The sequence below is a fragment of the Spea bombifrons genome, chromosome 6 (genome assembly GCF_027358695.1).
Source record: "Spea bombifrons isolate aSpeBom1 chromosome 6, aSpeBom1.2.pri, whole genome shotgun sequence".
NCBI lineage: Eukaryota > Metazoa > Chordata > Amphibia > Anura > Pelobatidae > Spea > Spea bombifrons.
Window position 1 is genome coordinate 21,004,431 of NC_071092.1, and position 12,145 is coordinate 21,016,575.

The window sequence follows — 12,145 nt, forward strand, 5'->3', positions numbered from 1 at the left end:
ATTCAAGGCATGAGAAAAACAAAATCATGTGAAATGCATAAAGCAAAAGTGCTTACTCATAAGCTAGGGCCTGCTCACTCCTTCTAGCATTTGAAATATGGTAGTGTTGGCAATATACATGCAACAGTAAAATGGGAAACCACAACTCTCCCTTCAGCGAATAACACCAGAGAAAAGCTTCAAAGGGATACAAAACCATATACGAAAAATGCACCTTTTTGTGCGCCTTGTAAGAATGATGGGAGACACAATAGGAACATTAAAAAATGAAATAGATGGCATGATTCAAAATCAGTGGGTGAATGCAAGAAACAAGGAATACGTTTTAGATACCCGATATAGACTTTCAGTGGAAGTAGTACAGTACACTGTGAAGGAATTCAAGAAAGCTTGGAACGGGCATAAATGTTTCCTAAATAATTGGGTAAAAAGTGATTCTAAAAGAGCACAAATACAGCTCACCGTGATCCAAGGATGTGGCCTTGCTGTTTCCTTGGCAACCTGGATTGAATTAGGGTGGCTATTTAAAAAAATAAATAAATAAAAAAAAAAAAAATATATATATATATATATATATATATATATATATATATATATATATATATATATAAAATCGTATTTTCTCGATTATAAGACAAGGTTTTTTTTTCAGAGCAAATGCTCTTATAATCGGGGTCGTCTTATAATCAGACCTCAAATAGGTCTGATTATGAGACAGCTGCAGCTGCAGGGGACCTGGATCCTCCTGTCACCCCCCCCCCCGCCCCACTTACCGGTGCTTCTGAGTCCCAGGTGTGTAGCCGGGCTGCGCTGCCCCGGCTGCATGACAGGGGAGTCAGAAGCACTGGTAAGTTTGGGGGGGAGTGTTAAATGTGGGGCATAAGACATTCCTGGAGTGTTCTATGAAATGCCTTGTAACCCCCTTAATGCCACTCTGCCTCCAGAAATGCCCTTTTAACTCTCTATACGCCACTCTGCCTCCTGAAATGCCTTAAACCTCCTATATGCCACTCTGCCCCATAATATGCCTTTTAACCCCCCTAATGCCAGAGTGACATATAGGGGTATAAGGCATTTCTGGAGGCAGAGTGGCACATAGGCGGTCAAAAGGCATATCATGTGGCACAGTGGCATATAGGGTTAAAAGGCATATCATGGGGCACAGGGGCATATAGGGTTAAAAGGCATATCATGGGGCACAGGGGCATATAGGGGGTATAAGGCATTTCTGGGGCAGATGTGCATAACTGGGGTGGGCAGGTTGGAAAATAGAAGGAAATAAAAACAAAATATTTTTCTCAGTCATAGCTTTTATTTTATAAAAAATAGTTTACATGAATTAACATTTACTGGTAAAACTTTTTTCCTATAGGCTTTTTCTTTTTTTCCTAAATTAATATTCAGATTTGGGGGGTCGTCTTATAATCAGGGTCGTCTTATAATCGAGCAAATACGGTATGTATATATATATATATATATATATATATATATATGTATATATATATATATATATATATATATATATGTATATATATATATATATATATATGTATATATATATTATGGCCTACAGGAGTAAATGCCAGCTCTGGTGGTTTCAGTCATATGTCTGATTCAATAGTCAATATCAATAGTCTTTTTTGATTGTTTTATAATACTTTGTGGTAATTATTTATCACTCCATCTAAAAAAAATGGGCTTTTAAAGCCTTGTGTATATATAGCTGTAATTTGGCAAAATATATAGAACAGTATTTTTTTCATAAGCTTGCAAAAAAAAAGGGCATTTCTTCCAATGATTATTATTGATTTTGCGGTACTGGTTTACCTGTCGCTTTATGGCAACCCTATCCATAGGATTTGTGCGGTGCAGGGGGACCTGGGACAGAACTAGGAACATTGCGTAAACGAGCAGACTCAGGAATCAGTGTGAAGCTTTCAAATTTGTGTATTTTTGTGTCCTGAGATTAGAAATAACCAGTGTTTTCAAGCAGCATATTGCTATTTCAAAATAGACTTTGGGGTACTAATTGTTTTGTATGTTTTTCCCCACACACACACTGTAGTTCAGGTATGAATTTACCACTCCTGGTATACTTCGATCGGCCGTAACATTATGATGACCTGCCTAATATTGTGTAGGTCCCGCTTTTGCTGCCAAAAAAGCCCTGACCTGTCGAGGTATGGACCACTAGACCTCTGAAGGTGTGCTGTGGTATCTGGCAATAAGTTGTTGGCAGCAGATCCTTTTAAGTTGTGTACGTTGTGAGGTGGGGCCTTCATGGATCAGACTTGTTTGTCACATCCCACAGATGTTCATTTGGATTGAGATCTGGGTAATTTGGACGCCCTGTCAACTTTATTTCTCTCAAACCATTCATGAACTATTTTCACTTTGTGGCAGAGGCCAATGCCGTCAGGGGATATTGTGTCCATGACAGTGTGTACATGATCTGCAACACTGTTAGATAGGTGGTATGTGTCAAATTAACATCCACATGAATGGCAGGACCCACAGTTTCCCAGCAGAATATTGCCCAAAGCATTACACTGCCTCCGCCAGCTTGCTTTTCTTCACGTGGCATATCTGGGGGGCACAGTGGCATATAGGGGGTATAGGGTATATTTGGGGGGCAGAATGGCATATCTGGGGTATAAGCATATCAGAGGGCACTATGGCATATAGGGGGAAATAAGGCATATCAGGGGGTATAAGGCATATCAGGGGGCACAGTGGCATATCAAGGGGGTATAAGGCATATAGGGGATATGTCTTATCTGGGGGGGCGAGAGCGGAATGGCATATCTGGGGTATAAGGCATATCAGAGGGCACTGTCATTTAGGGGGGGGTAAAAGGCATATCGGGGGGGTGGACTGGCATATCTGGGTATAAGGCATACAGGGGTTATAAGGCATATCAGAGGACACAGTGGCATATCAGGGGGGGTATAAAGCTTATAGGGGATATAAGGCATATCTAGGGCAGAGTTGCATATTTGGGGGTAGAGTGGCATATCTAGGGTATAAGGCATATTAGAGGGCACTGTGGCATTTAAGGGGTATAAGGAATAAATGGGGGCTGGGTGGCATATTATGGGGGTATAAGGCATATCAGAGGGGTATAAGTCATAGGGAATATAAGGCATATCTGGGGAGAGCGGAGTGGCTTATCTGGGGTATAAGGCATATCTGGGAGGCAGTGTGGCAAGCCTAGGCTCAGATGTGCATAACTGGGGAGGGGGAGCAAGTTGGGAAATAAAAACAAGAAATTCATTTTTCTCAGTTTTTTTATTCTGCTGTTTGTTTTTAACATCCAGTTATTGTAAATAAACAAAAAATGTACCTTATTTTTTTTACATGATTAATCGGAAAAAATAATCGTCTGATTGATTATGAAAATAATCGTTAGTTGCGGCCCTATAAGCAATAAAAGTGTTTTACATATTAGCACTAGTAATCTTTGTTTTGTGTGTCTTTACGGTTTTAAAATAAAGCCTCACTTGTCCAGAATAAAAGTTTGTGTAGGTACCACAAATGCGTGAAAAAAAGGAATCTTGATAGATAGTAACAGTGGCACAAATTATGGTATTAAGAGCACTAAAAACACTTGGTACTGTAGGGGTTAAAAGCAGAGGCTTCCTTTACTGCTAAAAGTAAGAAATAAATGTCTTTAGCATACCTACTACGTTTAGCCATCTTTTATGTGTATCTACGTTATGATGTAAAATTTACTAAGATAAAAAAAATGCAGTGTTTTGTTTTGTTTGCTTTTAGATCAATCGAGTAACATTGAGGTTGTATGCAAAACAAAATCAACTGTTAATTTAACCCTCCAAGTGCCACCCACATATCCACAACATAACAGCACAGTTGGTTTCTGTCTGGGCAATGCTTCTGCATCTGGATCCTGTTTATATAAAGCTATGGCAGGCAGAGGATAATCCCTATATCCCTAAACCATAAAATGAGAAGATAGGCTGAACTTTTGTAGATATCTCTGCTGCAGTGGACTTTCTCTGCTATTTAATCAATCTGTATGGAGGGCAGTCTTAACTGTTGTGGCACGCAGAGCTCTCAGGCTAAAATCTTGGTCAGCTGATTCTGCCTCCAAGAATAGACTGTGTGGTATTTTCTTCCTTGGCAAGCATTTATTTGGTAAAGATCTGGAAGATTTATTGAACGTAAACAGTGTTCCCAAGTTTAAATCAAGCTGCTTTTGTCCTTCTAGGAATCAAGAGTCATGACAATCTTCCAGATTGTATGAAGACAAGCCTTACCCACATAAAGAGTAGTTCAACAGGCCTTTTAGGTCCTGACAACAGACCTCTTGTGGGGGGAAGACGGCTCCTTTTTGCTCCTGTCGGGAGGGTCCATCACCACAGATCATTGGTTGTTAGACCTCGTTCAACATGCCTATGCCACAGACTATTCCAGATGTCCTCTCAGCAGATTTAGGGCTTCTTCCCTTTCATTAGACCATCTCAGTGGTCAAACGTTTTTTTGGGGGACTTTATTCAGTACTTCGCTCTGTCATTGGCTCAGAGTTCTTTTTTAACCAAAATGCTTGCTGGAATGGTGGCTCATCTGAGATGTCTAGGAATCAAGATAACTTACCTTTTATAAGCTTCTGGGTGCTCTGTCGTCAGCCAGCCTTCATTCCCAGGTCAGCAGCACTATTCCGATGTTGCTTTCTCCATCGGACAGATTATGATGGTGTTAGGACTCATGTCCACATCCAAGATGTCTGTTCCGTGGGCTCTAGTCTGGCTATGTTCCCTACAAACATTTCTCTTCAGAGAATGGAGGGGCTCTAGGACTCCCCTCTCCCGAAGGAGTTTCTCTTCCTGCCCAAGTAAGATCATCTCTTTGGTGGTTATATATCATATAACCAGAGGTCTGTCTTGGCAGGCTCTGTGCTGGACAGTCCTCTCCACAGACACAAGTCATCAAGGTTGGGGACCATGTATGAGGACCCACCCCATTCAAGGGACATGGACATCTCAGGAAGCTTACTTCCATATTGATCATCTAGAACTCCTGCCAGTCTTGAGTAACTTCCTAGCTTGTAATCTACCACAAAATATTGATTCAGCCAGACAACAGTAGTGTTGAAGCATGTCTTCAACAGTTGAGAAGCTTTTTATTTGGGAGTTTTGGCAGCCTGTTCAAAACTCACGTCAAGGGTTCCCTGAATATTAATGTCGACTACTTGAGCAGACATCGGATTTGTCCAGGAGAATGGAGTCTCAATCAAGAAATCTTTCAGGAACGTGTCTTTGAAAAGCAAGACTGGATCAGGCAGATGCCATCTTCATTGCTCCAAATTGGCCGAGAACTGTGGTATGTAAATCTGAAACAGATGTTCTATCCTTGATCAATCTCTAGAGCTTCTCCACTTGTCGGCCTCGAGATTAAAAGGTCTCTCTTACTAAACCATTGACTTTAACCTGGGATTGTTGACATTCTGTTCAAAAGTAGAAGGTTGGTTATGGGGAAAAGGTATGCTGCCTTCTGGAATGTCATTTCAGATTGTTGTATCCTAAGGAACTCTTCCCAGTTTCATCTATCAGTCTCTCAAGCTCTGGATTTTCTCCATTCAGGATTTTTCAAGGGTCTGTGTCCAGCTACTATAAAAGTGTGTGTTGCTGTACTTACCTCTTTTTTGGACATTGATTTGGCCTCTTGTCTGCATTGGTCAGACTTGGACCCCTAGCTCAGAACCTTGCACCTTCTTTGGATTAGCTCTGGTTTTGAAACATCTTACTTTCGCTCAAAGCTTCCTCCCTTTACCTTCTCATGTTGAAGGTAGCATTCCTGGTGGCAATTACTTCCGTCAAGCGGGGTTTGTGAACTACAAGCCATGTCTTCTTGGCATTGGATGATAGAATGGTACTGTGCTTACCTCGAGGATTTCTATTTTCATACTAGTCAGGAGATTGGGTTACCAACCTTCAGTCCAGCACCCATAAATATGAAGGAAAACCTGAAGGTGCACATTAGATTTATCTAGAAAGGACTGCCCAGTAAAGTAAATCCAACAACCTGTTAATTTCATGTGCTGGTCCACTTAAGGGACTTAGGTTGTCTTACAGATCCATTAGTACGTGGATGATTCTGACAATTCATACCACCGCCCCTGATGGTCTCAAAGCCCACTCTACTCCGTAGCTACTTCATGGTCTGAATTAGCAAATGTGCCTCCAGATTAGATCTGTAGAGCAGCAGTTTCGTCTTCATTTCACACTGTTGACAGTTTAATGATGTTTTATAGACCTTCACAAACCTTTCCACGAACACCTGTGTCCTTTGCCTATCCCTGATCACAAAGGAAACATCAAACTTTTGCATAATACTTTTCTTTCTTTTACTACACTGAGAGGCTGGTTGGGAAGAGCTGGTTTTTATTGATTAGTAGGTACATTTCACTTGTGTATCCTGCAGCAGTATCAACAAGAAAAGTAAATTCCCAGGGAGGAATTTTAATGTTTTCCTCTTAATTTTTAGTTTACCATCGCAAAGTATACATTTGTCCCCGGGCAGATTATAGCCTTATTTAAGCCATGCCTAATCATAAAAGCTATCATTTAGTATAACAAAAAAATCTAGGTGGTAAAACACTTTTCACAATCTCACCTACAATAAGTATACGTGGCCTCGTATACCTAGGATTCTAGCCATTTTTGCGGTATGTCGGTTCAGCAATTATTCTCTTTTCCTCCAAATAGTGTGCCCATGTAAACTATATGTTTTTTCAAGGAGGGATTGAGCTTCCTTTTGATACCATAGTTGGATGATTAGCTGAAAATTTAGAATTAGAAAAACTAGTGAAAATTAGAAAAAAAACACCAAATTTTTTATAAAATTTCCCTCTGAATCCTCACAAAATCAGGTAAAGTGATGGAAAATCCCCTCCAAGTTTATCAATTCAGGTGTCCTGATTTCAGAAATACCTAATTTTATATAGATTTTCCATACTTTCCCAGCACTTATAGGGGACATACTATAAGGTGTATATTATTTGTAGAATGTTTGTGCTTATGGCTTATCTGGTTTGGGGGTTGTGAATGGGGGCAGGAGGGTTATACATTTTATGTTGTGTTAGGACAATGGGATGTAAGATTTGTTTAATCTTTTTTTATATATTTTTTTTGTTTGTATTTATATATATATATATATATATATATATATATATATATATATATATATATATATATATATATATTTTAAATGGTTAGAGGTCCTCATAGGGACCTCTTGAACATGTTATTGCTGCTAGTGATGTCACAGTGACATCACTTAGCTCACTTATTTCTTTTCATTATTCTTGTATTATTATTTTTTTTTTATTGCTTACCATTTTTTTTCTGTTTTGTTTTTCAGCATGGGAGAAGAGTGAGAAACATGTTTTTTTTTTAAAAAAAAATTAGATTCCATGACCTTGTATTTATATTTTTGGGGAAATTGTATGTGTTACCACCATACTCTTGTTGTGTGTTTGATGGTTTGACCTATACCAGGTATCTATCTATAATTAGCTTTACTTGCCCTAGAAAAAAAAGTATACAGACTTGCCTAGGTGCATTATAAACTGTTAAGAAGATGGCCACCCAGTTATAACTATAACTATACGAAAGTTGGGTTCAAATTTGGGTTTTATTGAATACAAATGGCAATGTTCAGGTTTTCTTATAGTATAAAAAGGCAGGCACAATGAAGGTCTATACTTTCCTTCAATTCCAGCTAAATGTCATCTTAAGATTTTTTTTTTTAATTTTTGAACAGTCCCCCTAACATGCACTTCTGGAGCCTGGACATATTGCCAGACTCTGCGGCATACATTTCATAAGGAGGATTCGACAAACTACCTCCAAAAATAAGCCAAAGAGACATTGCTTCTAAAACTACCACGCGCATGTGGACTTTTAGAAAACATATTTCCAAAAAAGTTTTAAAGCTTGTTTTCATGAAGTTGGGTTTTAGTTGTGAGTGTCCTTTGAATGGCCCACACAGAGCCTTGACCTCAGCCCAATTGAATAACCTTTGGGATGGACTGAAATGGAGATTGCAAGCCAGGCCTTCTCATCCAAGATCAGTGCCCGACCTTACAAAAGCTCTTTTGGATGAATAGGCAAAAATCCCAGCAGGAACCCTTCAAAATATTGTGGAAAGCCTTCCCAGAAGAGTTAAAGCTGTAAAAGGGGGAACCAACTTCATATTAATGTCTGTGTATTTAGAATGATATGTCATAAAAGTCCGTGTAGGTGTTATGGTCTGGTGTCCTAATATTTTTGTCCATATAGTGTATGGTTAACTGCAAAGCCCAAATAAGGTATAAGAAAGTTGCCTTCACTAGGTCATACGAAATCTTCTATTTGAACAGCCTCCTAACCCTGCACTTCTACAGCCGGAGGTTATTTACAGACTGTGTGGAAAACATTTTACAGGGAAGATTGCCTCCAAAAATAAGCCATTGAGACATTGTAGGGTCTGATGGGCAAAAGGGGATCAGGAAAGACAGTAGCTTTTACTACTATATTTCAAAAATATATAATTTTGCAAGTAAAATGTGATGTGCCTGTTGGGCAATGTCAGGACAAAAAATATAAATAGTCCTCACAAATTTCAAGTTTGGAAAAGGGGGTGGGGATGTTCCCCATAACTTCCAAAACTATAAAAATGTGGGGTATTTCTGTAATCTCCTGGTGCATCTAATTGCATGCTAGTAAATTTATCTGCAGTTGCATATAATTTGTACAGATAATCCTAACCAAACATTGAACATTGGGGTATAAGGCAATTCTGGAGGCACAGTGGCACATAGGGGGTCAAAAGGCATATCATGGGGCACAGTGGCATTTAGAGGGTTAAAAGGCATATCATGGGGCACAGTGGCATATAGGGGGTATAAGGCATTTCTGGGGCAGAGTGGCAAGCCAGGGGGCAGATGTGCATAACTGGGGGGGCAGGTTGAAAAAAAAGGAATTAAAAACAAAATATTTTTCTCAATCATAGCTTTTATTAAAAAAAAATGTTCACATAGTTTAAATGAATTAACATTTACTGATAAAACTTTTTTTCCTATAGGTTTGTCTTATATTCAGGCTTTTTCTTTTTTCAATAAATTAATATTCAGATTTTGGGGTGTCGTCTTATAATGAGGGTCGAGCAAATACGATAGGTGTCCAATTACTCCTAATGAAATAGCCTGGGTTGTCTTCTCTCAAAAAATTATGAACTTTTGTGTTGATGTTTTGAGCTAGTGGGCTGCTAAACAGCCCCAAATAAGACATATGCTTCACAAAATGAAACTAGAAAATTTCAGATATGGAAAAGGGAATGGGTGTGTTTTTGAGTCCCATAACTTAAAAAAAAAAAAAAACTTGAAACAAATAAATGCATTTTGTGGTATTTTAGTCAACTGGACTAGTTTGGGTATAGTTTGTGTAGGTGCACGAAAAATAAAAAATGAGAATCATGGTGAAACAAAGTGTAAGAATGCTGAAAAAGTTTTTCAGATACAAAACACTAAGGAAAGAAGGGGTTAATAGACTTTTCTTTTGCTTTATATAATTTTACGAAACTCGGTATGACACCGAAATGCTTATAAACGATCATTGCGTCCAAGATATCTTTAAAAAAAAAAAATCAGATTTGCATCCAAAAGAGGGACTTGTTACCCCCCCCCCCCGAAGAAATAAAAAACAAACTTGCAATACAAAACTAATAACCGTGGTGGGAAAAGGGAACAGCTACAAAGGACCCCGAAGAATGTCAAAACACTTAATAGAGGTTCTCACTGCCTCTTAAGATTTCGGAGCGGGTGTTTGTTTTCGTATATACTTTTTTTCGAGTCCAGCCTTCCCATAATTCAGATAGAAAATACAGTAATAGTCGGTTAAAATTCTCACACAATAAAGCGTTTTAAATTAAATGAAAGCATAATACATTTCTGTGATTTTCATCTTTTTATGCATTTACAAAAACTTTCAAGCGGGTAAAAATAAATTCTAAAGCGCGTACAGATAGACGTGTTCGTTTTTGTGTTATGAATAAAGTTAAGGAAATGTGGGTGGAGGTTGCTAAGAAGTAGGAAGTGATGTCAGAGGATGGCCGTTCTGTGTGTGCAACAGATCAGAAAGCTAGAGATCCGAGGGATCGCAGGTACGGGACAACAAGTGGGGCAGTGGCGATGGGGAAAGGGCTTTGTGGACGCCACCCGAGAGTATTCCCGAAATTAAGGATAGTAATAAAAAGATAAAAAACCCAGCAGTCATCTTTATGGAGATAGCTGTTGATCCATCATGCTTTATGACAATGTCTGCATTGCATCGCGGCGCTGTTGATAACCGATTAGGATGCGATGAGTAAATATCTAAAGCGAGTATTTACGGACGTTTTAGAAAAGGGGAATATTTGCATTTTGATGCTTTGCCTATATGTATAGGTATACGTATCCTGGGTTTATGAAAGACTATTTGATGCCTGTGCCGTGGAGCATTTTTTTTTTATTATTGGTACTCTTTCATACCTTGTTTCACACACACGCACTTATTTCAGTGTAAAGTATGTCTTTGTGCCACACATCCTAATCCATACTATCCATGTGAAATGTTTTTGTTGCTACTTAAAAACAAAAATACACACACACAGTGCCTTACACTGCTGTGAACTGCAAGGTCATTAGTTAAATTAATAAAAAGTTGAACAAATGCATTTTCAAATAGCAGTCACTAAAGTGTGTAGTAGTTTATCATAAAAAACATGATGCTTTTACAACACAAACATATTATACTGCTGCCCTGGTCAGTATGTCGGCTTTGCATTTTATTGCGTCCCACTGATATCCAGGATCCCTTTAAGCATTACATACATACAAAATCAAAGCCAGCTTGAGTTCCATCTGATGTTGCTTAGTTTGACTCCCCTTTGGGGGACCTACACGTGATCTTGGTAACATTCTTAGAAGTGGAAGTTAACGCCAAATTGTTTTATTGCTAGTATAACATTTAAAAAAAAAAAATGAAAACATTATATTTATAAAGCGCCCACAGATTCCACAGCGCTGTACAAGATGAAAATCTAACAGATAACGACAGGTACAATACAGCTATTAACATACAAATACAAGAGGAGTGAAGGGCCCTGTTCCCGCAGGAACTTACATTCTAGGTGGATAAGGTGTGAGAAACAGGAGGTGAGGACTGCGTGGTATTGAATAATAATGTAGGGCGAGATAAGGGTTGTAAGTGGGTGAGAGAGAAGTTTTGATGTTTATGTTAGTGGTAGGTTTCCCTGAAGAGAAAAGTTTTAGGGAGCGTTTGAAGGAGGGTAGAGTTGGTGAGAGTCGGACAGCACGGGAAAGAGTTCCAGAGGGTTGGTGCTGCGTGAGAGAAGTCCTGTAGGCGGGCAAGGGAGGAGGTGATAAGATGATGAGGGAGGATAGGTAGAGGGGAGTGGCGTTAGTGAGAGCTTTGTAGGATAGGGTGAGTTTTTTGAATTTAATTCTGCTGTGGATGGGGAGCCAGTGGAGGGACTCTCAGAGAGGTGCGGCAGATGCAGAGCATCGGGTGAGATAGACTAGTCTGGCAGATGCATTGAGGACAGACTGGAGGGGGGGCGAGTGGGGGAGGCCGGTAAGTAGGTTGTTGTAGTAGTCTAGACGGGAGATTACCAGGGAATGGATTAGTTGTTTTGCGGGGCTGGCAATCATATTGCGCAGTTTTTTTTTGTTTGTTTGTTTTTACAGTTTTTATGATGTTTCCAGGCTGCTGCATAATATTTGTGTACATTTTATGTTATCTTATCCTTGTATACCAAACACCCTCTTATTATACTGGCTGTGGTAAACAATTAAGTGTCTCAGTCTTAATCACCTGACTTGACACTCAGATCAGTGAAAGTCCTATGGAGAAAAGGATTTCGTTGTACACGGAAGACTAAGTATTGGCATATAGAAGTAGCCTGTTGCGTTGTTTGGAAACGTCATTGAATACCAAAGGTCCCAAAATATCTTCCAGGCCTGCTAATTGGAATAAAAAAATAAAACTAGGTTTTTGCCAATGTTATCATTGCTGTATCTAGCACAGTGTTTTATGCTTAAGGAAAAAAACATTTTCTCTGAGACCACTTTAAAGGGACAGTTCAA

General features: G+C 39.1%; 1 protein-coding gene across 3 annotated transcripts in view; it reads left to right on the plus strand.

Annotated features, from left to right (window-relative positions):
• The window catches only part of TCF20 (transcription factor 20), a 62,548-nt gene that overhangs the window by 13,134 nt on the left and 37,269 nt on the right, over positions 1-12,145 (plus strand). Inside the window, exon 1 of one of the 3 annotated variants that reach the window (XM_053469046.1) lies at positions 10,076-10,161. The exons of the other annotated variants lie outside the window; for them this stretch is intronic. The gene's annotated coding sequence lies outside the window, so the exon portion shown is untranslated. Of the gene's footprint in view, positions 1-10,075; positions 10,162-12,145 lie in introns of those variants that run through there. 3 annotated transcript variants of the gene reach the window in all.